At 45.5% G+C, this 27,795-nt stretch overlaps 1 protein-coding gene and 1 pseudogene across 2 annotated transcripts in view; one reads left to right on the top strand and one right to left on the bottom strand.

The window, feature by feature from the left end:
- The window catches only part of LOC309550239 (uncharacterized protein), a gene marked incomplete at both ends in the record, with an annotated part of 1,760,330 nt that overhangs the window by 1,355,229 nt on the left and 377,306 nt on the right, over positions 1-27,795 (bottom strand).
- On the top strand, positions 2,082-14,330 carry LOC309548790 (annotated as a pseudogene). Its single transcript has 3 exons — positions 2,082-2,231; positions 13,633-14,197; positions 14,302-14,330. The product of its transcript is annotated as an uncharacterized misc_RNA (transcript).

The raw sequence follows: 27,795 nt of genomic DNA, 5'->3' as shown, positions 1-27,795 counted from the left end.
ACATCCCCATCCTATTATTGTGACCAATACTATCCAAATAATTCTTACTTTCATTTCCCCAAATTATCCGTCTACAAGGAGACCTGTATAGATCAAATGATGGCACCAATGAGGATGGAGGAGGACCGGAGTCACATGACTGAGAAGATACTAAACCTCACCCTGGAGATCATCTACCTGCTGACAGGAGAGGTGAGGAGGATTCTGGGAGGTCACATGACATCATTCTTATCTCTAGTAATAAAACACAGACCTGACTGGACTGGTGAGGAGGATTCTGGGAGGTCACATGACATCACTCTTATCTCTATAAATAAAACACAGACCTGACCAGAGAGGTGAGGAGGATTCTGGGATTCTAACATAATATTCCTATTGGTTCTTCAATACAGAGATTTCCTCTTCTGAAGTCAGGTGATCATATGACCATCACAGTGCCTCCATGTGACTCCCTAAATCCTGAGAGACACAACATGCAGAAGATTCTAGAAGTCACCAAGAAGATGATGGAGCTGCTGACAGGAGAGGTGAGCGGTGCTGGGAATTCTGGGACATTATCCAGTAACAGACAAGGGATGTGTCTGGATGGTGACTGTATCATTGTGTGTGTCAGGTTCCTATAAGGTGTCAGGATGTCACTGTCTATTTCTCCATGGAGGAGTGGGAGTATTTAGAAGGACACAAGGATCTCTACAAGGACGTCATGATGGAGAATCAGCCGCCCCTCACATCACCGGGTAAGAGGAGACTTTATTGTAAAGGAGAGAGCAGTACGGAGGATCCACCTAGATCCCCCATCATCTGATAAACACATAGAAACAATGTATTCAGTCAGTGTGTGTGTTTCCTACAGATGGATCCAGTAATGGGAACCCACCAGAGAGATGTCCCCGTCCTCTGTATTCCCGGGATTCCACACAGGAAGGTCACACCATCCCCCACCATCATCAGGTAGATGAGGAACAATCACTGATAGTATCATTAGGATCTGTACATTATCTGCATTGTCACCATTGATGTCATTTTTATTATATATTCAGAGTGGAAACCTGAGAGATTCTAAAGTTGAGGATAAAACAGAAGAGATGTATGTGAGGGATGATCAGCAGTCTATGGAGGAGGATGGAATAACGGGGACATTTATAGAGGAGGACACTCCTACAGAGATCAGCACAGGTGGGTCATTAACACTAAATACATTCCTCCACCCATACTGCTCACTGATTGGTCCAGAGTAGGGTGGGGACTGGGTGATATCAGCCTGTAATCCCCTGGTCACTTTCCTGAGCTGTGTTCCCCGTCCTGTATTCCTGTATTTCTCTCGGATAATCTTCCTTCTCTGTGCTGCAGACACAATGTATGTCTCTAGACTGGATTTATGGAGATTCTGGGGTTCAGCTGGAAGTAAAATGTTCATTTTCACCAGAGGAGTTTCTAGATCTAGGCACCTGGGGTCAGGGTCAGGACAAGGGGTGGGCAGGAGGGGTAGCTGCCCTGGGTACTGTGGTATGGTATCATGCAAAAGGGGGGGGGGCACCGCAAGGAAATTGAGGGGGGAAGGGATCTGTGTTGGGAGGAGCAGTTTAAGGAGCAGCAGGGGCTAAGAATTGTTAAAGGAAAGTAAGTTTGGGTGTGTGCTAGAAGTGGTGATTCATGGGTGATTTGTGTTGGGAGGGGGTGGGAGAAGGGGATTTGTGCTAGGAGGGTCAATTTTGGGGGGCTTGTACTAGAATAGGTGATATGGTAAAGGAGGGGATTTGTACTAGGGGGCAAATTCTTTTCGTTTACATCCTCTGACAGACGCAGCCACTTCATAGTTTCCTCATAGATGGGTAATGGCGCCCTCTGCAGGAGCAGGCTAGGCAGTGAAGGGAGAAAACGCTGCTCCAGGTGTGTGATGGTAGCTTAGAGGTGGAATATCCCATAGAGTGCTAGTCCCTGCCCGCCTCCGTGAAAACTTGTAAGAAAAGAAACGGCCGCACATCCAGGAATTCCAATTGCCTTTAATTTCCAAAGTGATGACACCAACATAGGGTCACGTAGACGTGTTTCACACATACATCTTGTACTTAATCACTACAATGACCACAACAGCCTATAGACGTCTTAGGGATCGGTTCCAGCAACATGTTTACAGTATAGAGAAGAATCTGTCTACTAATGTGGCCAAACATTTCAACGGGTGCCACAATGCGGACAAAACAGCTATGCGGGTCCAGGTTATTGAAAAGGTCAGGGTACCAAGGCGGGGGGGGGGGGGGGGGGTGATGCATTCCGATCCCTATGTCGGAGGGAAGTATTCTGGATATTCCATCTGCAGAGTCGCATCCCACTCCGGCTCAACTTCGAATGTGATGTCAGTCATTTTTTTGAATGAGCCCCACTGGGACCCCCTCCATACATTGGGATGGATGCCTTCTATATATATATATATATATATATATGTATTGTCCATCTTTTTGCATGTTTGATTATGTACTGCATTTGTCCCTCCTCTGCTGTGGATTTTTATATGATCAATGATCCTTTATCGATTATTATGTTTATATTTTTGATATCTCCTGGTACTCTTATGTGGACACATTGGTTAAAAACGGACACTATGGCGTGTGGGTACCTGTATACATGATTTACAGTGATTTACCACACATTTTTTACAACTTTATTGAAACATATGTGTCCATACAGGTGTTATAATGGAGATGTTTTTTTTCATGATGTATACGTGGATGCATTAGTTTATGCATCCTTAACCACTTAAGCCCCAGCCCTATTTCAGACACTTTTTGTTTAAAACCAGTATTTTTTCCTAGAAAACTACTTAGAACCCCCAAACATTATGTATATTTTTTTAGCAAAGACTCTGGAGAATAAAATGTCGGTCATTGCAAAATTTTTTGTCACGCGGTATTTGCGCAGCGGTCTTTAAAACACCATTTTTTGGAAAAAATTTGAAAAATCACATTTCACTGCATTTAAAAAATACTAAACAGTAAAGTTAGCCCATTTTTTTTCTATATTGTGAAAGATGATGTCACGCCGAGTAAATAGATACCCAACATGTTACGGTTTAAAATTGCGCCCCCCCCCCCGTGGGATGGCGACAAACTACGGTCAATAGAGATCTCAATAGGCGACGCTTTAAATTTATTTAACGGTTACCAGTTTAGAGTTAGAGTGTAGCTCTTTTTTTTTAATTATTGCCCACGCTCTGGCGATCGCGGCGATACCTCACATGTGGGGTTTGAACAGCGATTTCATTCGCGGCTCGACTTGCGTATACGTTTTTTTTTTGTGCGCGAGCTAACGGTGACGGGGGCGGCTAAATTTTTTTTTTTCCTATTTATTTTTTATTTTCTTTAAACTTTATTACAGGTTTTTAAAAAAAAAAAAAAAAATCTGATCACTTTTATTGCTGTCACAAGCAATGTAAACATCCCTTGTGACACCAATATGTAGTGACAGGTACACTTTATGGAGGGATCGAGGGTCTAAAAGACCCCAGACCCCTCCACTACACTTCCATGTATGCAAAACACCGAAAACTGCATTTTTACATACAGCCGTTTTTCAAATCTGCCGCCTTTTGCAGCACAGTAACCCGGAAGTGACGTCATGGACGCCGCCTCCGGGTTACGTCATCGGAGACCCGATTGATGCCGTTTCCGGCATTCATCGGGACTCCACCCAGCCGGCGGACGGGAGCCCCGAGCAAAGCCACGGAAGGCGGCGGGAGGGGGGGGACGTCCTCTCCCGCTCCCCCCCCCCCGGGTAACGATCGAGCGGCTCCCGAGCCGCATCGGTCGTTACCGACGGAAAGCCGACCGTCGGCTGCAAACTTCGGTACCGGGATGATGCCTCTAACTAGAGGCATCATCCCGGTATAACCCCGCAAAGTGTACCGACGTACCGGTACGTTAGAATGCGGTCAGTGGTTAAGGTGGGAATAGTCTATTCCATGGAGGAAATAATGATTTTATGTATATGTCTTTTGTACATGCATGTGAAATGTATCCATGTGTGTGCAGGTGTGCACCTGCATGCACATATGTGCGTATTCCAGATAGATGTTTTTACATTTACTATAGTTTTTTCTCTTTCTTTTTTATGTTGTATGTATTCACATTTATTTTTTCCAATATTTTCATTGGTGTTTTTATACAATTTTCTATGTGATTGTTTGTCCATGTCTTTGTGTGTATGGGAAAATTCACGATATGCACGGGAACTTGGACCTTCAGTTTGATTTTGTATTTGAATCTCTATTCAGATGCTCTTTGGGGCTGAAGTAGGTGATTAATTGGGCTGTGCACAACTGCTGATTATCACCGCCCCGGAACACCTGCAACTATTGGGGAGGTCTATTATTTAAGATCTATAGGCTGTTGTGGTCATTGTAATGATTAAGCACAAGATGTATGTGTGAAACACGTCTACGTAACTTCATGTTGGTGTCTTTGGTGTCATCACTTTGGAAATTAAAGGCAACTGGAATTCCTGGATGTGTGGCCGTTTCTTTTCTTACAAGGCTAGGCAGTGAAACTTAATTAAAAAACTTCAACTAGACACACCCTTAGGGGCTGTCCCTTCAGACATTACCCCAGACACATAGAGCTTACTAATCAGTTTCTTGCTGCCTAGTTTAGGAGTAGGACCTAGGTTCCCTGCTGGGACTCCGGTCTCAGTTTTTTATTTTCTTTGAGAAATGTTTATGTTTATTTTTCCTTTACTCACTATCGCTAGCTAGTGTCAGGGGCATCCTCCTGGTGAACTACAAGTGACAGCACTGGATTATCTAGATCCTTATGGTACCCCAGCCTGGCCAACGAGCGTGTGCAGGTTGTGTTCCGGCGCAGGCCTCGCTACGAAGGTGCCCCGACAGAGGGGACGAGCCTGCGAAGAGCACCTTCACCGGGACACATCAACCTGGAACGCCCTGAGTTGCAGCGTACCCCTCTTGGCTGACAGCACCCCCACTCAGGGTGGGAGGCGAGCTGTATCGGAGCGGAGCCTGCGTTCCATGGTATGGTGAGTGATGCTACGCCCCCTGTGTCCCTGGGACAGTCATGTGTGGGGAAAATGTGGGCCCTCTCCTGGGGATGTCAGAGCTGCAGTCTCTGTAAGATCTCCCTGGCTGGTCAACCTAGACCCTGCCTCCCTGCTCCATGTGGGGGCGATCTAGCGGCGTCCTAAGTTTGGGGGGGTGTATGGCTCATACCTTGTCCTGGGGAGTTTCCTGTGGTGGATTCCCACGGTGGCCTGGTTCCCTGGGCTCCTGATTGCTGGCGTTGTTTTTGGCCGCTATTTTGGGTGTGGGCAGCCTGGTTGAAATCAATGTAAGGGCAGCAGCCATTTTGTGCCTTGCTGTGTGTTGGTGCCGTTTTCCGGCGCCATCTTGGATTTGGGCAGGCCGTATTGTGAGGGCCGTACCCATTTTCCCTTTGTTTCTCCTATACTTTCTATTGGCACCATGTTTGTGTGGCTCAGGGCAGTTCGGCCTCTAGTGATGTTTGGTCACTTCCTCCTGCCATTTTCACTTGCTGCAAGACAAGCATGGAGAGCGGTTGCTGAATTTTTCAGGCACAGTAAGGGGGTCTTTTGGGTCATTCCTTCAGACACATTTAGCTTAATCAGTTTAATTACTTCTTAAAGGGGGACTCCAGTGGCAGCGCGGGATAGCAGTGCGGGCCGCTACCACGGATTTAAAGGGCCAGCGTTCCTTTTTTTATTTCTTTGCCAACATGAAGTCCCAGAGTGACAATTTACCCACTGATCTTGTGTGTGCATCTGGGACATCTATGTCACCTTCCCTAGCCTCCTTGTCTGCAGCCATTGAAACTTTGGCGCCCAAAGTTGATCTTGTCATGTCACAAGTTAATATTCAAAAACGGTCTATGCCCTCTCAGTCTTCTGATTCAGAGCCTGATGTGGTTGCCATGGACACTGCCCTCCCTGAGGGATCCCTGTCCTCCAACTTGGATGGTGAGAACAATGATTCCTCCTCCGCTGCTGCATGGGGAACCCATTTTGGTTGAAGCACTGGTTCGCTCCGTCAGGGAGACTTTGAATATTGATGATGAGCCCACCCAGTCAGGAAGGGGGTTGTCTTTGGCTCCCAGAAAGCCCAGAAGTCGGGTCAGGTTTTCCCCTGCCCCGAGGTGTTTCACGATATTGTGAATGAACAGTGGCGGCGCATTAAGCACATGCTGGCAGTGCCTAATCGTTTTCAATGCCGTTACCCCTTTTCGGACCCAGTTTTCAATCGCTGGACAGTGTCTCCTAAGGTGGACCACACTGTTTCCAGGTTGAATAAATCCATGGTGGTGCCCGTGGAGGACTCCCCGGTGTTTAAAGACCCGATGGACAGGTGCATGGAATCACTTTCCCGCCACCTGTACTTGTTGGCGGCCTCACTCCTCAAGCCTGTGTTCGCTCCTGTACTGGTTTCACAGACAGTTACAGAATGGATCAAGGTGCCTAAGAGCAACTTGCTGGCTGAGTCGGTTCCCCCAACTCTCATTGAGCTCACGGATCAAATGGCCCAGGCCTTTGTGTATCTGTGCGACACGGCCCTGGACGAGTCTCCTCTGGTCGGAAGAGTTTCTGTGGTGGGGATTGCACTCCGCCACATGGTGTGGCTTAAGAGCTGGTCGGCGGACCATGCTTCTAAGAAGACCAAGTCTGATCTCCCCTATTTGGGGGAATGCCTTTTTGGAGACTCCTTGGATGAGATGATCAAGGGTCTCGCAGGGGGTAAGAGTACTCTTCTCCTCCAATCCGTGAAGGGTAAGGCACCCCGAGATAAGTGGGGACCTTCCTTTAAGGCTCACCGGGGGCTTTTTCGTGCCTGAGGGGCGCAGGAAAAAGGTACACCATTCAGACTCTCCGGAGAGAACGAGCCGGATGGGCCAGAGACTAGCCAGTCTGGCTCTGCAGATGATTCCTCCTCTGCATGAAGGGAAACCCTCACCCGATTCGGGTATCTGGACGATTTCCTGTTGAGAGCGGGTTATCACCCGACCCTGTTGGGCGATCTGTCGATCCTTCTCACCGATCTCTGTCCTGGAGCTCATGGCGTTCATTCTCTGTTTGCTCCTTTGGGCGCCTCGGCTGCACGGTCTCCCAGTTCGAGTACAGTCCAACAATGCCAAGGCTGTGGCTTACGTCGATCATCAAGGGGGCACCAGGAGTGCCTGGCTGGCCCAGGAAGTGGCTGAAATTCTGACTTGGGCCGAGGCACTCATTCCAGCTCTCTCCGCTGTTCACATTCCTGGAGTGGAGAACTGGCAGGCGGACTATCTGAGTCGTCAGTCCTTGGATCAGGGGGAAGTGTCCCTGCATCCAGAGGTGTTCCGATCCCGGTGGGGGACAGCGGAAGTGGATCTGTTTGCGTCTCGTCTGAACAGAAAGGTTGAAAGGTTTGTGGCCAGGGCTCGAGATCCTCTGGCGCGTTGGTTGTGCCTTGGCACTGGTATTTGCTGCTTTTTGTGCCTTTCCTCCGATTCAACTGTTGTCAGAGTTCCTCCGCAGATTGGCGTTGGAAGAGGAGCAGGTAATTCGGGTGGCCCCAGACTGGCCTCGCCGGTCTTCGTACACAGACCTTGTAAAGATGGTTGTCGAGCCTCTGTGGTGGCTGCCTCTGAGGGAATATCTGCTGTCTCAGGGGCTGGTCTTCCATCCTGCTTTCTGGTCTCTGGCTTTAACGGCTTGAGAGTCAGAGGTCTCTCCGATGCAGTGATTCCTGCCTTGCTGAGCGCTCTGAAGGCTGTCTCCAGGAAGAGTTATCGTACCTGGAAGGCATTCTTTGCCTTGTGTGAGTCGCAGGGGTTACATCCTCGCTCCTTTTTCGGTGGCGGGGGTATTGGCTTTCTTGCAGAAAGGAGTGGACCAACGTTTGGCGTTTTAAAGGTCAGGTGTCGGCCTTGGCCGTTTACTTCCAGCGTTCCTTGGCAACTAATTCACTTATTCGCACCTTTATTCAAGGGGTGCCTCATCTGGCTCTTCCTAGGAGATCCCCTTTGCCTCCGTGGGATCTGAATATGGTTTTGTCCGTTTTGCAATGACCCCCTTTGAAAATATCAGAGAAATCTCTCTGCCTGTGTTTTCCCAGAACGTTGCTTTTCTGGTGGCTATTACCTCTGCTCGCAGTGTGTCTGAGTTGGCGGCTCTGTCCTGCCGTTTGCCTTATCTGGTCGTTCATGGGGATGAGGTAGTTCTGCGATCCAGCCAATCCTTTCTCCCTAAGGTGGTGTCTGCCTTCCACCTCAATGAGGTTATCGTTTTGCCTTCGCTTTGTGCAAAGCCCTAGCATCCCAAGGAATTTGCTTTGCATTCGCTGGATGTGGTCCGGGCGATCAGGGTTTACCTGTTAGCACGGACTCTTTTAGGTAGTCTGGTTCCCTGTTTGTCCTTCCTGAGGGACCTCGTAAGGGTTTGACGCAGCAACCATTTTCAAATGGATCAGCCAGACTATTGTGCAGGCCTATTCACTGAAGGGTCAGGTTCCTCCTTTCCCTGTGAGGGCATTCTACTAGAGTTATGAGTGCCTCTTGGGCTTTTCGCCATCAGGCTTCTGTGGCTCAGGTGTGTAAAGCGGCGACCTGGTCGTCTGTGCACACTTTTACCAAATTCTACAAGATTGACGTGATGGCGTCCTCAGATGCTTCCTTTGAGTTTTACAGGCTGCGGTTTGTTGAAGAGACTTGCTTTTCTCTTCCTGGGGAAAATTTTTGTTTCTTAGGTTAGCTCCTGTTGGTTGAGCTTCTGTTGCCCTGTTGGCTACGTTTTTTTCTGGCCTTGTGGACACGTTACTGTTTTGTTGGTTGCATTTGTTCCCACCACTCACATCTACACTGCTTTGGGACATCCCAATTGTGATGAAACTAGGAGGACGTAAGAGAAAATAGAATTTTTGTAAGAACTTACCGTAAACTTATTTTCTCTGAGTCCTCTGACAGACGCAGCCCCCGCCCCTCTATTTTGGGGTTGGTTGTATTTCCTGTACTGCTTGCTACGAAACTGATTAGTAAGCTCTATGTGTCTGGGGTAATGTCTGAAGGGACAGCCCCTAAGGGTGTGTCTAGCTAAAGTTTCTTTAATGAAGTTTCACTACCTAGCCTGCTCATGCAGAGGGCACCATTGTTGCATTATTTATATAGGATATTCTGTATATGTATGTGTATAAATATATAGAGGGAGTGCAGAATTATTAGGCAAATGAGTATTTTTGAGGATTAATTTTATTATTGAACAACAACCATGTTCTCAATGAACCCAAAAAACTCATTAATATCAAAGCTGACTATTTTTGGAAGTAGTTTTTAGTTTGTTTTTAGTTTTAGCTATTTTAGGGGGATATCTCTGTGTGCAGGTGACTATTACTGTCCATAATTATCAGGCAACTTAACAAAAATCAAATATACAGTATACCCATTTCAATTATTTATTTTTACCAGTGAAACCAATATAACACCTCAACATTCACAAATATACATTTCTGACATTCAAAAACAAAACAAAAACAAATCAGTGACCAATATAGCCACCTTTCTTTGCAAGGACACTCAAAAGCCTGCCATCCATGGATTCTGTCAGTGTTTTTATCTGTTCACTATCAACATTGCGTGCAGCAGCAACCACAGCCTCCCAGACACTGTTCAGAGAGGTGTACTGTTTTCCCTCCTTGTAAATCTCACATTTGATGATGGACCACAGGTTCTCAATGGGGTTCAGATCAGGTGAACAAGGAGGCCATGTCATTAGCTTTTCTTCTTTTATACCCTTTCTTGCCAGCCACACTGTGGAGTACTTGGACGCGTGTGATGGAGCATTGTCCTGCATGAAAATCATGTTTTTCTTGAAGGATGCAGACTTCTTTCTGTACCACTGCTTGAAGAAGGTGTCTTCCAGAAACTGGCAGTAGGACTGGGAGTTGAGCTTGACTCCATCCTCAACCCGAAAAGGCCCCACAAGCTCATCTTTGATGATACCAGCCCAAACCAGTACTCCACCTCCACCTTGCTGGCGTCTGAGTCGGACTGGAGCTCTCTGCCCTTTACCAATCTAGCCACGGGCCCATCCATCTGGCCCATCAAGACTCACTCTCATTTCATCAGTCCATAAAACCTTTGAAAAATCAGTCTTGAGATATTTCTTGGCCCAGTCTTGACGTTTCAGCTTGTGTGTCTTGTTCAGTGGTGGTCGTCTTTCAGCCTTTCTTACCTTGGCCATGTCTCTGAGTATTGCACACCTTGTGCTTTTGGGCACTCCAGTGATGTTGCAGCTCTGAAATATGGCCAAACTGGTGGCAAGTGGCATCTTGGCAGCTGCACGCTTGACTTTTCTCAGTTCATGGGCTGTTATTTTGCACCTTGGTTTTTCCACACGCTTCTTGCGACCCTGTTGACTATTTTGAATGAAATGCTTGATTGTTCGATGATCACGCTTCAGAAGCTTTGCAATTTTAAGAGTCCTGCATCCCTCTGCAAGATATTAGACATATGCCGGTTTTCGGTAATTCGATATATCACGGTATTGCATACCCACGGTATTGTTATTGTGGCATTTTTAAAATACCGGGTTCTCTGTCAAGTCTGCCTGACTTTAGAATTGATACATTTCAGTGAGCTGGATGACTCATTCACTCACTCAATAGAAACAGCTCTGGTAATATGATCCTAGAGTGAGAGACTTAGCTCCTCCCTGTAACCAATCAGACGGCACACACCCACATGCTTCTTTCCCGGGCTCAGAGAGACACAGTGCCTTCTACAAGCAAGTCTCTGCAAGTAATTTTACCATATACTGTCGATAGATAGATAGATAGATAGATAGATAGATAGATAGATAGATAGATAGATAGATAGATAGATAGAGAGATGGAGAGATAGATAGAGAGAGATGGAGAGATAGATAGAGAGATGGAGAGATAGATAGGAGAGATAGATAGATATACATACACAGGCCTAGCAGCCCACATTACATTATTATATAGTCATCAAGCAGTGTCTGGCCTACCTGGTGATGACTGGTCCTGGTGCTCGGCTCCGATCCGATGGCCTGGTCATTAAGAGGGCAAATCCTTGCAGTCCAGAAGTGGTTAAACCTGCAGGAGGAGCGGTGTTTTTATTTGGAAATTACTTTACTATTGCTTTAGGCCTGATTCACATGATACGGTCCTGCAGGGTTTAACCACTTCTGGACCGCAAGGATTTAGCCCCTAATGACCAGGCTATCAGATCGGAGCCGAGCGCCAGGACCAGTCATCACCAGGTAGGCCAGACACTGCTTGATGGATTATTTTAGGCCTGGTTCACAGAGTTTGTACTGACTGACTATATAATAATGTGCAAAAGTGAACCAAAGTCCCTAAATTCAGCAATGAAATTGAAGTGAGGTGGAAATTTAATAATTTAAGTGTAATAATTGAATACCGTGATAATACCGTATACCGCGGCAAAACCCTAATCAATTAATCGCAGCATGAAAATCTGATACCGTCACATGCCTACAAGATATCTCACTATTTTTCACTTTTCTGAGCCTGTCAAGTCCTTCTTTTGACCCATTTTGCCCAAGGAAAGGAAGTTGCCTAACAATTATGCACACCTGATATAGGGTGTTGATGTCATTAGACCACACCCCTTCTCATTACAGAGATGCACATCACCTAAAATGCTTAATTGGTAGTAGGCTTTCGAGCCTATACAGCTTGGAGTAAGACAACATGCATAAAGAGGATGATGTGGTCAAAATATTCATTTGCCTAATAATTCTGCACTCCCTGTATATATATATATATATACACAGATATACATACACATAGTCTTTTTAATGTGAACATAGGTTTGTGGATTATGGCCTAATACAGCTGGAAGGCAAGTTGCACTTTACATATCAGAAGACTTGAGGAGTTACTCGCAGGGGGTCGTAAAATGTAGATTGGCTTTTGGCCTGACAAAAGGTATTTATTGATGGTAACTTGAGGGGAAATGGTGGATTGTTTACCTGGTAAACATTACAAGTGGGATCTTTTCACAGTGATATCAAAGAGTATGTTGGGTTGACCTAGCAGAACCCCCCCCCCCCCCCAATGTCACACTGGTATTTCAGGAGCTGGCAGTCATTCTTTCTTTTTATACACACACACATATACACACACATTCATACATGAGGATGAGAGCACAGGCTTAGGAATGGGACTCTGAAGGCTGCTATTTACTCTGTTGGATTTTGTCATCTGTTGCAAATATCTTTATTCTTTTGTGAAGTCTCAATAAATGCATCTCTCTGGAAGAACTGGGTCGTTGCAAGAATAACTTGCATTATATAAATAATTAATACCACTATTACAAATATATTATATCACTACATTATCACTACATTGGTGCCGTGACCCGGATCCGGATGTGGTTCCTAGAACACCTAGTCACCCTCTACCATTTACTAGTTACCTTGAGGGTTGAATTGTAAGATCCTCAGAGACAAAGCTGCCTGATGTGGGCGGAGTCCTGGTTTAGGGGAACCAATCTGCTGATGTCTAGTAATAATCTTTGTATTTCTATTTTAGTAGATGAACAGGAGATGAGGAAAACCTCAGAGGATTGTCTCACTTTGTCTCCAGACTGTAAAGTAGAAGATGAGGACATCACACAGTATAGTCCAGAAGAAAACCCGGCTACCTCAAATGTCCATCCGGCACCACACAGTGTAGATGGACCATCGTATTCCTCTTATCCTGAGGAACCTCAGACTGTGAGGGACGGTGCCGGACCATCGTATTCCTCTTATCCTGAGGAACCTCAGACTGTGAGGGACGGTGCCGGACCATCGTATTCCTCTTATCCTAAGGAACCTCAGACTGTGAGGGACAGTGTCGGACCATCGTATTCCTCTTATCCTGAGGAACCTCAGGCTGTGAGGGACAGTGCCGGACCATCGTATTCCTCTTATCCTGAGGAACCTCAGACTGTGAGGGACGGTGCCGTCCTTCCAACAGATAAGGGGTTTTCCTGTACTGAGTGCGGGAAGTGTTTCCATTTTAAAAGCCATCTTAATAAACATAAAATAACTCACATCAGGACAAAGCCGTATTCCTGTCCTGAGTGTGGGAAATGTTTTTCACAGAAGTCTTCTCTTTACACACATCAGAGATCTCACACGGGGGAAAAGCTATTTTCTTGTCCTGAGTGTGGGAAATGTTTTTCACAGAAGTCCTCTCTTTTCACACATCAGAGATCTCACACAGGGAAGAAGCCGTTTTCCTGTCCTGAGTGTGGGAAATGTTTTTCACGGAAGTATCATCTTCGCACACATCAGATATCTCACACGGGGGAAAAGCCGTTTTCCTGTCCTGAGTGTGGGAAATGTTTTTCACGAAAGTCTCATCTTCGCACACATCAGGGATCTCACACGGGGGAAAAGCCGTTTTCCTGTCCTGAGTGTGGGAAATGTTTTTCACTGAAGTCCCATCTTTACAGACATCAGAGATCTCACACGGGGGAAAAGCCGTTTTCCTGTCCTGAGTGTGGGAAATGTTTTTCACTGAAGTCCCATCTTTACAGACATCAGAGATCTCACACGGGGGAAAAGCAGTTTTCCTGTCCTGAGTGCGGCAAACGTTTTTCATGGAAGTCTCATCTTCACACACATCAGAGATCTCACACGGGGGAGAAGCCGCATTCCTGTCCTGAGTGTGGGAAATGTTTTTCACAGAAGTCCACTCTTTATACACATCAGAGATCTCACACAGGGGAGAAACTGTTTTCCTGTACTGAGTGTGGGAATTTTTTTTCACATATGTCCAGTCTTTACAAACATCAGAGATCTCACACGGGGGAGAAGCCGTATTGTTGTCCTGAGTGTGGAAAATGTTTTTCACAGAAGTCCAGTCTTTACACACATCAGAGATCTCACACGGGGGAGAAGCCGTATTGTTGTCCTGAGTGCGGGAAATGTTTTTCACAGAAATCCCATCTTTACATACATCAGAGATCTCACACGGGGGAGAAGCCGTATTCCTGTCCTAAGTGCCGGAAATGTTTTGCAAATAAGTCCACTCTTTCCAGACATCAAAGAACTCACACGGGGGAGAAGCCATCTTCTTGTCCTAAGTGAGGGAAATGTTTTTCACAGAAGTCCAATCTTTACATACATCAGAGATCTCACACGGGGGAGAAGCCGTATTCTTGTCCTGAGTGTTGGAAATGTTTTTCACAGAAGTCCAGTCTTTACACACCTCAGAGAACTAATGGGGGAGTAGCCATATTCCTGTCACTGAAGTCCTGTCTTCCTGTACATCAGGGATCCCACACAACCCTTGCGGTGTATGAGTGCCTTGAGTGCGGAAAATGTCTTCTATATGAATGTTGGTGGACATGTGGGGAAGAAGCACACCCTGATATACACCTCAGATCTACTCCATGGCTGATCTTCATGATGTAAGAAACAGTTGATAAGGAGATCAGAGATCACCAAAGACATGGATGAAGTGTTGTACCGTGTTGGCTTTTCATTGGCTGAGTAAAGTTTGGGGTGTAGAGTGATAAGTAGAGCCGTGAAATGAAGGAATGCCCTTCAGAATGTCTTGCTTGTCTGTGTGACAGTTACTGATAATGATATAGTGGGTTAAAGAGCTAGAAGCTGTGAGATCCCATATATCTTTATCAGTAAACTTTACACAGACAAGACAGAGATTCTGAAGTTGATGTCCTTTATTTCAAGGCTCTACTTACCAGTGGTGACCCCGAAGCGTGTCTCTCTGTCTTCATTCCATCCTTCTCTCATCCCCCAACAGGAGGGAAGGAGAACTCGGAGATAAACTAGGTGAGAACCTTTTTCCTTTGCTCCTGTGTGGGTTTGGGTGGTTTGGCGGAGTGCGGCACGAGAGGTAACACCGCTTGTCTTTATATTTCTACATATCTTGTCTGGGTGGAGGTCATTGGTTGGAAAATATTTATACTGTTTGATTTTCTGTAAATAATTTCTGTTTTCCCTTTGAAGGGAGATATTATGTGTGGTTTGATGAAGGGATTGGCTCAATAGTTACCACTTCACTTACATGTTTATTTTTTTAAAATAGATGAACAAATATGACACGCATTCATTCATCCATGACAAATGTTGGTCTTATTTTATTTCATTCAGTGATTTTCTATGATCATTGGGTCCATCTAGTGGCCATAATGCGGCATTGAACTATTTTTCCTGATTGAGGTATTTTGGAACTAATACCTCATTATGGCCACTAGTTGGAGCTGACGATTATAAGAAATCACTGTGTTTATTAGAATACAGCCAGAATTTGTCACGGCTGGACACATGCTTGTCACACTCACCCAACATATTCTTTGCATAGACCCCTTAGTTTCCTGTGTCGGGGGGGGGGGGGGGCATACTAATCCCTGAGATCACACCCATGTATTTATGAGTATAGTGCACATTGAAGGACATAAATACCAGAGCTGTGTTTGCATTATTTTTGCACACATGGTAAAATGCAGATTTTGGGCCTGAAGATTAGATAAAACCCCCCAAACATATATTTTCTGAAAGCAGAGGCCCTGGAGAATAAAATGGTGGTAATTGTTAAGGTGTTCCTTGTACACAAATGTCACCTTCATATCCGGGTTTATTTTTTCCTCTCCCCCATTTTCTATGGTGTGATCTTTTCTACAATACTTTGTTATAATAATGTAACACATTGTGTATTATATTGTACACAAATTATTACTGACTCCGCCTCCACATTCCAGACAAGTCATTTTCCTGTCCAATTGGATTTTTTCTTCTTTTACTATTTTATTGATTTATTTCTGCACTCTTGTTTAAAATTAAAATTATAATAAAAAATATAATAAATTAAATAATGTAATTGTGTGTGTCGGTGCAATGATGACAGACTTCAGTATCCAGAAACGGCTGGTAGGTGACACTTCCATATACAGCCCAAGGAAGTGACAAGGAGCCCCTAGGAACCTTTGGAGGAACCCTGGCTGAGAAAGGCTGGACTAGGCAGTCATATATTATTATTATTATTATACAGCATTTATAAAGCGCCAACAGTTTGCGCAGGCTCTACAATGTTAGGGCAAACAGAACAATTACAATAAAATTCAATACAGGAGGAATCGGAGGGTCCTGCTCTTTAGAGCTTACAATCTAGGAGGGAGGGTCAAGTGATACAAAAGGTAATAACTGTGGGGGATGGGCTGATGGAGAAAATAAAAGTACATTTGTTAGGTGGGGGCAGAATAGGCTTCTCTGAAGAGATGGGTTTTCAGGGAACACCTAAAGGTGGATAGAGTAAGAGATAATGAGACAGATTAGGGAAGGGAGTTCCATAGGAGAGGCTCGGGAGAAGTCCTGGAGGTGACAAGGGAACTAGAAAGCAGGAGATATTGGGAAGATTGAAGAGGATGATTTGGTTGGAATATTGAGACCAGGTTAGTGATGTAGCTGGAGGCCGAGTTGTGGATGACTTTGTAAGTTACCGTTAGTATTTCTAATTTAAATTTGTTGGGTGAGTGGCAGTCAATGGAGGGATTGGCAGAGAGAAGTAGCAGATGCTGAGCCATTTGTAAGGTGGAGGAGTCGGGCAGGAGCATTCATTAGGGACTGAAGGGGGGATAGCATATGTAAAGGTAAGCCAATGAGGAGGGAGTTGCAGTAGTTGAGGCGAGAGATAATCAGGGAGTAGGGATGGGCAACTGGTTCGGGAAGGGCATAAGTTTGGCTTGAACATCGTCTGGGTGTTCAACGAACACCCGAAATTTCTCTGTGCATGTTTTTCTTTTTTTATTATTATTTTCTTCATTTTTGATACTATCAATGCAAATTTTTTTTTTTTTTTTTTTTTACAAAATATAGTTTTTAAAGGAGCAGTAATTTAAATCATGGTTAAAGTGAAAAAAAAAAAGAAAAAAATCCTTTAAATACAGAGCCTGGGGAATCTAGTCTGCCTGTAAAGTGGTGTATCTGTACTGTGTATAGAACCTGCTGCAGCAAAGCTGACATTTATAAAGAAAAAAAAAAGAAAAAAATTTACATTTAAATTGATTTTCCCGGCCATTGCAATAGAAATAATAAAAAAAAAAACAATGTGGGGGTCCCCCCTCGGTCCATACCAGGCCCTTTGAAATCCCCACAATCATTCTCTGTGACTTCAACATCTCTGTTACAAAAAAAACACTTCTGCTACTTCTAAATTTTTTAGTCTAACCTCCTCATTTGGCCTGAAGCAATGGATACACAATGGATAGAGGCTTCTACTCACTCTGGTGGCAACACCCTCAGCCTTGTATTCTCCCACCTATGTACTCCATGCATCCTCTCCAACAACCCTCTCTCTCTCTCTAAACACCACTAGGGATGGGCGAACATTTTGGACCGAGCATAACTTCAGCCCGAAATGGCCCCTTCAGATGTTCGCAAAACACCCAAATTTGTGTGCTCCGCGTTTCTTCTATTTATTTTACTATTTACATCCCACTGAGTGCACAGTCAATAGGTTGTTTAGAAGCGAGGCCGGGAAACCGGCCACGGCGTCCTTTACAACAAAGAGTCTTCAGCTCTCAGCGGGCTTCCCTGCAAACAGCTGAATGTAAAAATAATTATTGTTGGCAGAGAAAATAAAAAATGGGGAAAAAACGGCGTGGTGCCCCCACCGTCTATACCAGACCCCATCCATACCAGGCCAAAAAAAGGCTGCATGCTTGGACAAGGGTCTAGTATAGATTTTGAGGGGAAGCCCCATGCCAATTTTTTTTTAAAAGAAATGGTGTATCTTCCCCCCCAAAATCCATATTAGACCCTTATCCAAGCATGCAGCCTGGCAGGCCAGGACAGAGGACAAGTGAGTGCCCCCCAAACCATACCAGGCCACATGCCCTCAACATGGGGGGGGTGCTTTGGGGCAGGGGGGTCTGCAGGGGGCTTATCGGAATCTGGAAGCCCCCTTGAAAAAGGGGGCCCCCAGATCCTGGCCCTCATTTACCAAAAATGGGGGTTGCCTTTGGAGCTACTTAAAGTATTAGTGGTTGCCATCATCCTTAATGTATATACTAGAGCAGAGTTGTGTTGGTTCCTCAAACCAAAGAGATAGGATTGTGTAGGCAGGTAACTTTTTTTTTTAAACAAAATAATTTATTGTGCAAATAACAGAAATTGGAGAAGACAATCAAACAATATTATAGACTAGTGACAAACATTAGCGGTATAGCCGCTTGGTTTCCATTGTTTACTGTGAAGACATCCGGACTGAGGATGTGAGTGAAAGAAATGGTTTCCGACGCGTTTCGGCTATAGGAAAAAGCCTTTTTCAAGGATATCACCAATATTTCTAAAAAAGTGAACAAATCTGAAATTAGTGACATTGTAATAAACTTGTGATATCTTATAGACAATTTAAAAAAAAAATTATAGTTCACAAGATATTTGTAGCTTCATAAACACTCCCCAGTGTACCTTGCTGTGCTTTAGGTGGAGAAATGTGGAGCTGGTTCCCCCCACTGCACCCCCGTATTGCAGCGAGATCCTGAGTGTTGGCGTGGGCCTGTAATGCATAGACTAGGTTGGTAACCGAGTACTTATGTGCATCATCAAGGTATATGTCCGGATGTCTTCACAGTAAACAACTGAATCACCTTTTCTGCATAAAATAATATGGAAACCAAGCGGCTATACCGCTAATGTTTGTCACTAGTCTATAATATTGTTTGATTGTCTTCTCCAATTTCTGTTATTTGCACAATAAATTATTTTGTTTTAAAAAAAAGTTACCTGCCTACACAATCCCATCTCTTTGGTTTGAGGAACCAACACAACTCTGCTCTAGTATTTACCAAAAATGTGTCAAAAATAAAGACATGAGCCAGTTTTTGACAGTTACTTTAATAAAAAAAAACACAAAAACAATGTCCCCTGATGTAGATCCATCGTCAATCACAACGACCGATGCACCGCCGACCCAAAATAAATAACCTCCGCCCAAGAGGAAGGCTGACTGTCGAATGCCTGCTCCGCCGGGTGACAGTTTTTAAATGGGTAAGGGGCAGAGCCACCTGGTGATGTCACTTGGTGACCCTGCCTCATATGATGTCACCGATCCAGCATGCACCAGTCTGTTACATCACAAGGGGGCGGGCCACCAGATGATGTCACCAGGTGGCCCTGCTCCTTACCATTTTAAGAACTGTCAGACTGTCATTCCTTGAGGGTGGAGTGTTTTTTGGTGGGATCCAGAGGTGCAGTGGGCGTCGTGAATGACGATGTATCTACATCAAGGGACATTGTTTTTTTTTATTTTTTCTATAAAAGGAATTGTGAAAAATGGGTCTTAGCCTCATTTATTTTTACAATGTACCCCAAACTCATTCACATAGGGAGTGGAATCTGGGGGCCCCCTTGTTAAAGGGGGCTCCATTATTCTGATAAGCCCCCCTGCCTGCAGACCCCCACAACCACAGGCCAAGGTTGTGGGGAAGAGGCCCTTGTCCCTATCAATATAGGTACAAGGTGCTTTGGGGCGTACCCCCCATGTTGAGGGCATGTGGCCTGGTAGGATTCAGGGGGGGCACTCGCTCGTCCCCCCCTTTCCTGGCCTGCCAGGCTGCATGCTCGGATGAGGGTCAGTTATAGATTTTGGGGGGACCTCATGCCATTTGTTTTTTTACATTTTGGCATGGATTTCCCCTTAAAATTCATGTCAGACCCAAAGGGCCTGGTATGGATTTTGGGGGACCCCACGCCGATTTTTCCCCAATTTTTTTCTTGCCGGCAATTCTTTTCTTTACATTCTGGGGAAGCCCACTGACAGCTCATGACTCATTCGTTGTTAAGGACGCAGCGGCCGGCTTCCCGGTCTCCCTTCTTAACAACCTATTGACTGTGCGCTCGGCGGGATGTAAATAGTAAAAAAATGAAAACACCGAGCGCACAGAAAATTCGGGTGATTGGTGAAGTTATCCTCGGCCCAAACCGATGGCCCCTCCCTAGTGGTGTATAGAGAGAGGGAGAGGATTGTTGGAGAGGATGCATGGAGTGTATAGGTGGGAGAATACAAGGCTGAGGGTGTTGTCACCAGAGTGAGTAGAAGCCTCTATCCATTGTGTATCCATTGCTTCAGGCCAAATGAGGAGGTTAGACTGAGAAGTTTGGAAGTAGCAGAAGTGTTCGTAGTAACAGGGATGTTGAAGTCGCTGAGAATGATTGTGGGGATTTCAGAAGAGAGAAAGTAGGGCAGCCAAGCAGAGAAGTCATCAAGGAAAGTTAATACCGGTCCAGCGGGCCGATAAATCACAGCAATTCTAGAGGAGATTGGAGAAAATAGACGTATACAGTGAGCTTCAAATGATGAGAGGGAGGAGAGTGGAGAACCTGGAAGGTGCTCTGTGAGGATAGGAGGATTCCCACTCCACCTCCCTTGTGTTCCCTAGGTCCAGATTTACACCTACTTCATTCATCTTATGGTGTTTATCAATAAATGAAGTAAACTGATCCATGTGCAAATTCATATACAACATAAAGTGCTTTGTGCTCAAGATGCTGTTCCCTGCAGATCCACTGCTTCCACTTAGCACCTACTTCGTTAATCTTATAATATTTTCTTTACAATAAAAACCTGTGCAATTTCATCTAAATATACAATATTTTTTGCTCAATATAGTGTTCTCTGCAAGTCCACTGCTTCCACTTTGCATCTACTTCAACAAAGTTCTGTTGATTCAAAAAAGTTTGCAACTTAATAAAAAGTTGATAAGGTGTGAAAGTTCTCCGTGCTCCCAACTGTGCCAGCTGTAGTGTAGCCATGCCTTCTTCCACCTCTTACACACGTGATGGTGAGGGCGCCCCCTTAGTAGTGCTTCCCCACTCACCAGAGCAATATGACTCCCAGCTTTTCAGCTACCAGAGTCACAAACATCCTTCACACTCTCCTCACCTCCGATGGCAAAGGAACTGGATCCTCCTCGCTCACTCCTGCAAGTCTGCTGCTCTTTCTGTCAGTCTCCCTCCTAGACTCGGCTTCCTCCTCCAACCGCTGTTCCAGCAGGAGCTCCGCCTCTTCATACACACTCAGGGAGGAGAGAAAGGGGAAGGATATACAGTACATACACACACAGCACAAGGCCGTGTTCACACTACCAGACGGTTCTCAGGGCTGCAGTTCCTCTGAGCTCCACAAGGTGGTGATCTCACTTCTACCCAGACAGGAAGTCTCTATGGAATACAGACAGGAAGTCTCTATGGAATGCAGACAGGAAGTGATGTCAGATTCTGACAGGACATTCCATTTGGTAGGACAGAAAGAGAAGACAATGCAGGAATTGGCGCGGCAGAGGAGGTACGTAGATTAACCCCTTCAGGGGGATCAGTTGATGAATAATATATCTTGCTGTATAAAGCTGGCCATACATGGTTCCGTTTTATCATTCAGCCAGAGTGATGAGTGAAAAAAAACTGAAGCGATTCCCCCATCCTTACCTAGGAGGGGGATGGGGGGGATCCTCCTGGCTGCACTATTGTATTCTGGCAATGGAGGGCGCTCCTCCGCTCTCAGAATACACAGATCAGTGATGAAGCTATTGGCTGCACCTGCTGATCGAGTGACTTTTATCCGGCAGTGACCACACGTGGATGGAAATGTGACCGATCCCTGCTGAACCAGCTGAATTTCCATGTATCTATGGTCACCTTAAGTGACTTCCTCCCCTCCCCCTCATCTTCTTCATTATGTAAGTCATGCTGAGATAATCTCCCATTGGCTGAGCAATATTCTCATTTGTCTCTGAGCTCCTTCTTGCTATTCCTCGTCCTGCCTGTTGTTTCCTTGGATTGATTTTCTGTGTAGTGACCCCGGCTTCATCTCTTGGATGCGCTCGTCTGTTGCTTGTCCTGACCTTTATCCTGATTCCTGGATCTCCTCCTCATCTCTCCTCCATATCCTCTTACACATCTTTTCTCCACACCTGCAGTGACCCTGGGGGGTGGAAACTTGGCACCAGCATGCAGCAAAATCCATCCCCACCATTAGGAGCTCTGGATGAAAGTGTCTGCTATTTACACTCCGTTCCTCCGCATGTCACCTGCTCACATGAGAGCTTACTTTCACACATTCTTGACAGATCTCTGTATGGTAAAGGTCAAAGTTCACTCTTCATTTTAGGAGAAGTGGGAGGCACCCGAGAACAATTATTTGGTTAGCACAGGAGCCTCATATAGAGGACCCCTCAAATCTCCCCATCTAAATGTCCCTCCATTCAGAGTCTATATGTCCTATGACATCACACTGACCTCACAGCTCCTCCCCCAATGTCCCTCCATCTGGCTTTTTTTTTCTCATGCTCTTAGGATGTGGGCGGACCCTTGGCATCCTCATTAGCAAAGTGGGTCTGTTGGTCCTGCATTGTATGTAATGATGTCAGAATGCCTGCAACAAGCTTTTACTCTGCGTAGTGTGGGGGTCCTGTGTGGGTAAATTATACCTCAGTCTGAGGTGGGGCTTTAATCAAATGGAAACCTGAATGGTGAGGTGAGGAGGATTCTGGGAATTTCATTTGATTTTACTATTTGTGTTCAGATCTAGAGTTTTCCTCCTGTGAAGTCTGGAGATCATATGACCATCACATTGCCTCCACCTCCCTCCCTGATAGAATAGAGAAATACAAAGAAGATTCTAGAAGTCACCATAGAGATAATCGAGGAGAGGTGAGCGGTGCTGGGAATTCTGGGACATTATCCAGTAACAGACAAGGGATGTGTCTGGATGGTGACTGTATCATTGTGTGTGTCAGGTTCCTATAAGGTGTCAGGATGTCACTGTCTATTTCTCCATGGAGGAGTGGGAGTATTTAGAAGGACACAAGGATCTCTACAAGGACGTCATGATGGAGAATCAGCCTCCCCTCACATCACCGGGTAAGAGGAGACTTTATTGTAAAGTAGAGAGCAGTACGGAGGCTCCACCTAGATCCCCCATCATCTGATAAACACATAGAAACAATGTATTCAGTCAGTGTGTGTGTTTCCTACAGATGGATCCAGTAATGGGAACCCACCAGAGAGATGTCCCCGTCCTCTGTATTCCCGGGATTCCACACAGGAAGGTCACACCATCCCTCACCATCATCAGGTAGATGAGGAACAATCACTGATAGTATCATTAGGATCTGTACATTATCTGCATTGTTACCATTGATGTCATTTTTATTATATATTCAGAGTGGAAACCTGAGAGATTCTAAAGTTGAGGTTAAAGAAGAGATAAAAGAGGAGGATGATGAGGATGGGGAGATGGAGGAGTCAGAGTTTCTAAAAGAACACAAAGATCTGTACCAGGACACCATGGTGGAGTCATCCAGCTACAGAAACCCACCAGAGAGATGTCCCCGTCCTCTGTATTCCCGGGATTCCACACAGGAAGGTCACACCATCCCTCACCATCATCAGGTAGATGAGTGACAATTATTGGTAGTTCTGATTTATATACAGTATATTTGTTACAATTAATGTTTTATTATTTATTCAGAGTGGAAACCTCGGGGAGGATAATATTGATGTTAAAGAAGAGAATAAAGAGGAGGATGAGGAGTATGGAGTGATGGAGGAGTTTTCAGAAGGACACAAGGATATGATGGAGCCACCTAATACCAGGAACCCACCAGAGAGATGTCCCCGTCCTCTGTATTCCCGGGATTCCACACAGGAAGATCACACCATCCCTCACTGTTACAAGGTTGGTGGAGCAGACTGAGAATCTAGAACATGGACTCATGGAGATGATGTGTGGATTTTTTTTAAGTGACCTTATAGTTTTCTGATGATATTTTCTCTCATTTTCTTGGTTTAGAGTGGAGATCCAATTGATATGAAAGTTGAGATTGAAGAGAGGTATGTGAGGGATGATCAGCAGTCTATGGAGGGGGATGGAATAACGGGGACATTTATAGAGGAGGACACTCCTACAGAGATCAGCACAGGTGGGTCATTAACACTAAATACATTCCTCCACCCATACTGCTCACTGATTGGTCCAGAGTAGGGCGGGGACTGAGTGATATCAGCCTGTAATACCCTGGTCACTTTCCTGAGCTGTGTTCCCCGTCCTGTATTCCTGTATTTCTCTCGGATAATCTTCCTTCTCTGTGCTGCAGACACAATTTATGTCTCTAGACTGGATTTATGGAGATTCTGGGGTTCAGCTGGAAGCGTAATGTTGATTTTCACCAGAGGAGTTACCAGACCTAGGCACCTGGGGTTTGTTCTTCGGGTTTTCTGCCCCATGCCTGGGTCTAGTAAGATCTCTGACAGAACAATTTTCCCGGGGTTACTTGCTCTGTTATTTGCTGGCTGTGCCGGGTGGAAAGATATGTCTGTATAGTCTCACACCCAAGTCACTGAGTGCAGTTTCAGGAGATGGGGGGCAGCGTTGTGGGACCTCTGTAACTTGTCTCATGTAAACATTTGGAGTGGGTGTAAACCCTCCATATACCCAGTGAAGTGACTGGCCGGCCTCAGGGGATACACAGAGATGAAACAAATCCTCCTACATAAGTTAAAACTTTATAATCAGTTACAGCAAACAGTTTTTCCCTTTGGGATAAAGGTTACAAGACTAAATAAAAGCTGATCGTTGTAAGCACCCCTGTCAGTGGTAAATGGTCTGCCCCATCCCAGTAACTGATACATTCTGCTTTAGAGTTGGAGCTTTTATAGAACAGATTTACTGGCCAGATCACCAGATGAACATATAAGAAATCCTAAAAAGGAAAACTAACATCACATCTAAGAATCGATAAGTTGCAATATAATAAATATTTTCTTTGGGTTTAATGTCTTACATTACAAATATTTATATTTTCCGTCAGCCAATCCAGTAGGAGGTTTATGTCACTGGTGCATGCTGGGGGAGGAAATAAATATTTGGGACAGGCCATGTGCTCGCTCTCTTCCCCTGGGATGAGGTGTAGGGAGGGGCTGCTGGATGGAGCTCTGCTGTTTGGTCGATTAGCCTGTTTTGGGGCCTAACATGTGCTGTAGTGGTTGTGAAGCTATCCTGCCTGGTCTGGAGGAAGCTGTGCCAAGGAGGAGACCCAGGGGAGGCCCCTTGCTGGAGGGAGTCATGAAGAAGGCCGGTCTCTAAGGAGGGCCTGGTGACTCACTCGGAGGACGCACTGAAATTTGGGAATGTGCTTACAGTGTTGCTCAGTCGGTTTATAGGTACTGACACTGTGAGAGTAGACATTGATCTGCAGAATCTGTAAGTGATCTGCCATGGCATCTGCACTACATACTCTATGTTGTACATTACATACTCCTGACCCCTGCACTACATACTCTATGTTGTACATTACACACTCCTGACCCCTGCACTATATACTCTATGTTGTACATTACGTACTCCTGACCCCTGCACTATATAATCTATGGTGTACATTACATACTCCTGCACTATATACTCTATGGTGTACATTACACACTCCTGACCCCTGCACTACATTACACACTCCTGACCCCTGCACTATATACTCTATATTGTACAATACATACACCTGACCCTGCACTATATACTCTATGTTGTAGATTACATTCATATGACCCTGCACTATATATGTTGGTACATTACGTACTCCTGACCCCTGTACTATATATTCTGTTGTACATTACATACTCCTGACCCCTGTACTATATTCTCTGTGTTGTACCATACATACACCTGACCCCTGCACTATATACTCTATGTTGTACATTACGTACTCCTGTCCCCTGCACTCTATACTCTATGGTTTACATTACATACTCCTGACCCCTGCACTATATCATCTATATTGTACATTACATACTCCTGCACTATATACTCTGTTGTACATTACATACTCCTGACCCCTGCACTATATACTCTGTTGTACATTACATACTCCTGACCCCTGCACTATATACTCTGTTGTACATTACATATTCCTAACCCCTGCACTTTATACTCCTGACCCCTGCACTATATACTCTATATTGTACATTACATACTACTGCACTATATACTCTATTGCAGGGCTTCCCAAACTTTTTTGGGCCGAGACCCACTTATGAATACAGATTTTTTTCAGGACCCACTTGCTTGTAATTGAATTTTAAAGCCTACAGAATTAAGGTATAGCGTGCACCCTTTCAATGCAGAGAGACCAGCGTGCACCCTTTCAATGCAGAGAGACCAGTGTGCAGCCTTCAATGCAGAGATACCAGCATGCCTCTTTTCAATGCAGAGATGCCAGAATGCCCCCTTTCAATGCAGAGATGCCAGAATGCCCCCTTTCAATGCAGAGATGCCAGCGTGCCCCCTTTCAATTCAGAGATGCCAGCATGCCCCCTTTCAATGCAGAGATGCCAGCAAGCCCCCTTTCAATTCAGAGATGCCGGCATGCCCCCTTTCAATGCAGAGATGCCAGCATGTCCCCTTTCAATTCAGAGATGCCAGCATGCCCCCTTTCAATGCAGAGATGCCAGCAAGCCCCCTTTCAATTCAGAGATGCCAGCAAGCCCCCTTTCAATTCAGAGATGCCAGCAAGCCCCCTTTCAATTCAGAGATGCCAGCAAGCCCCCTTTCAATGCAGAGATGCCAGCATGCCCCCTTTCAATGCAGAGATGCCTGCATGCCCCCTTTCAATGCAGAGATGCCTGCATGCCCCCTTTCAATGCAGAGATGCCTGCATGCCCCCTTTCAATGCAGAGATGCCTGCATGCCCCCTTTCAATGCAGAGATGCCAGCATGCCCCATTTCAATGCAGAGATACCAGCATCATCATCCTCAAAATCAACCCAAAGACCATCAGCTCATCTTGTATAAAGGGAGGGATTGGTATAGGCATGGGCACAGTAGGTATAGGCATGGCACAGGTGATGGTATAGGCATGGCACAGTAGGTATAGGCATGGCACAGTAGGTACAGGCATGGCACAGTATGTACAGGCATGGCACAGTATGTACAGGAATGGCACAGTATGTACAGGCATGGCATAGTAGTAGGTACAGGCATGGCACAGTAGGTACAGGCATGGCACAGTAGGTATATGTACAGGCATGGCTCAGTATGTACAGGCATGGCACAGTAGGTATAGGCATGTCACAGTATGTACAGGCATGGCACAGCACTGCTACTTACCCACTGCAGCGGCTTCAATCACTTACCTGCTGTCCTGGGCAGTGGGCTGGATCGCTGGCTTGACTCCCGTCACTCCACACTCCGGCGCGCTGCTCCTCTCTTCACTGACGGCGGCGGAACGGGCGGGAAGGTGACTGAGTCGGACGGTGCGTGCATCAGTCACCGCCCCCAGCGACGTCAGATGGGAACCCCACCCCCCCCCAGCAATACGTCCGGTGCCCAGGGCCGGACTGGGAATAAAAACCAGCCCTGGAAATAATTTCATACCAGCCCCATAGCATTATTATACCGGCCCAAAAGCATAGCATCATTATTTTCCTATTCCTAAAAGGGAAAACCATGCACATTTTAAAGCACATGTGAAGCATGTATTATATAATGTAGATAAGACAGATATGAAATGACATAGTGTTTTATATATATATATAGATACATACATACATACATACTGTACATAAGAGCAAATTCCAGGTAAAAGTGGAGCAATTATCAAAAACAGTCCACTTATTGCGATGGTGATATATTACTGGTGGTGGTGAGGGGGGTGGGATCGGTGGCAGCGGTGGTGGTGGTGAGGGGGGTGGGATCGGTGGGAGTGGTGGTGGTGGTGAGGGGGGTGGGAATCGGTGGTGAGGGGGGTGGGATCG

The sequence above is a fragment of the Pelophylax lessonae genome (assembly GCF_965119305.1).
Source record: "Pelophylax lessonae genome assembly, chromosome: 3".
In the NCBI taxonomy this organism is placed as follows: Eukaryota; Metazoa; Chordata; class Amphibia; order Anura; family Ranidae; genus Pelophylax; species Pelophylax lessonae.
Note: the sequence above shows the minus strand (reverse complement) of the source record. Positions and strands in the feature narration are given on the sequence as shown.